The sequence below is a fragment of the Cynoglossus semilaevis genome, chromosome 4 (assembly GCF_000523025.1).
Source record: "Cynoglossus semilaevis isolate Cse_v1.0 chromosome 4, Cse_v1.0, whole genome shotgun sequence".
NCBI classification, from domain to species: Eukaryota; Metazoa; Chordata; class Actinopteri; order Pleuronectiformes; family Cynoglossidae; genus Cynoglossus; species Cynoglossus semilaevis.
This window is the reverse complement of record NC_024310.1, coordinates 2012886-2014508: the sequence shown is the minus strand read 5'-3', so window position 1 is coordinate 2014508 and position 1623 is coordinate 2012886. Positions and strand designations below refer to the sequence as shown.

Sequence of the window (1623 nt, the reverse complement as noted above, 5' to 3'; positions counted from 1 at the left end):
GTAGAGCTGGAGCTGAGGGAGTTGTTGGGAGAGAGGGCGCTGGATTGAGTGAGAAGTGCAGATGTGTGTGTGGTGGTGGGGGGGTATGGGGGGGTGTTGGGGGGTCGACTTCATCCTGATGGACCTTTTAACTTTATGCAACACAGACACATACATTACACCAGTGTTTACCGACTGTTTTTGTGCAGCGGCAAATATTTGTCATGAGGAAAACCATGCAGCGAAAAAAAATCTGCCAAAAAGTAAAATATATGTAATGAAATATAATAATGAAATATAATAATAAAATATATATAAATTCACTAAAATCTTAGCCTGTTTAGTTGAATTCACTAAAATCTTGGCCTCTTTAGTTGAAGACAATGCTCATCTACTCGCAGGAATTGAAGAAAGACACTCACAAAGATCTTCTCCAACAGCTCTGATTCTCTTTTTTTTTCTCATGGCCATTTGCTGCCCCCTAGTGGAAGGCTAATTTAATTCTTCTGCATGTCACACTTTGACAAACGATGAAAAATTATTTTCAGGATAATGAATGATGTATTGTTTTCAGACCAATTAAGTGAATTTGGATAATTTTCCGCGGCACACCTAATGATCTCTGACGGCACATCAGTGGGCCACGCCTCAGGGGTTGAGAATCACTGCATTACACAAAGGTGTTGTTAATCACAGTCAGTTTTTGCGTCTGTGTTCATTTTCCTTTTACGTGATTTTTTCTCTCGAGAGAGTCGTGCAGGTGATGATGTGAAAACATTGTAAAGGTCACGTTGTCCCTCGCTGCACGGTGGAAATGTAAACTACCAACATGGATGGATGTGATGCCGACCTATGACGAGGGAAAAAAATAAATAAATAAAAAGAGAACAATTCCTGGTCTGTGGAACCGCCTCGGTGCTCAGATTCACACCGTGTACTTTTGACAAGTGTCCAAATGTAGACAGGAATTCTGTCAGAGACGCACAGACTGACCCGGCCACTGTTGGAGCACGGCAGCGCTGGTCTCCTCCCAGCTGCGATCCTGCTCATTCCCATTCCTTCAATGACCCTCATTGTGTCGGGAAGAGGAGGCCCATTCTTACTCACATCCCTCCTGCTCTTGTTCCTCCAGGGACCGGCCCGGAGGATGAGCGCCTGAGTGAGAGTTTGGCCGTCACCTGTGACACGGCTCCTGCTGCAGTCGACAACTGTCACGCATCAACGCAATCGCCAGACGCCATCGCATCGGACGAGTCGACGGGGGAAAAAAAAAAGTGTTGTGACAGTTTTGGACCACAAGGACGAAAAAAAAAAAGAACCAGAGAAAGGAGCACGGCGGAGGAGGGGCCTGTGGAGAACAGAGGTCTGCCTGTGAGTAGCTCATTGTGTTCATTGTTGTGGCCGACGCGTGTTGGTACGACCCAGATCGCGGCCGTCATGTGACTGGATGGAGCTGCCGTCCGTGGTTGAAATGTTAGAAAAAAAATGAAACGAAACATTGATTTTTTTGATTTTTTTTCAAACGTTTGAGGATGTTATTTATCTGGACAGCTCAGCTCTGCTGACCTTGACATGCTGGCCACAGCTGTGGTTAAAGGCAAATGTCCTGTAGAATACACCCCCCCCCCTCCCCACCCTTCCACC

At 46.0% G+C, this 1623-nt stretch overlaps 1 protein-coding gene across 1 annotated transcript in view; it reads left to right on the top strand.

Annotated features, from left to right (window-relative positions):
- LOC103377670 (galactosylgalactosylxylosylprotein 3-beta-glucuronosyltransferase 1) overlaps positions 1 to 1623 on the top strand; it is a 65964-nt gene that overhangs the window by 34036 nt on the left and 30305 nt on the right. Inside the window, exon 2 of the mRNA XM_008308555.3 lies at positions 1112 to 1350. The gene's annotated coding sequence lies outside the window, so the exon portion shown is untranslated. The remainder of the gene's footprint in view (positions 1 to 1111; positions 1351 to 1623) is intronic.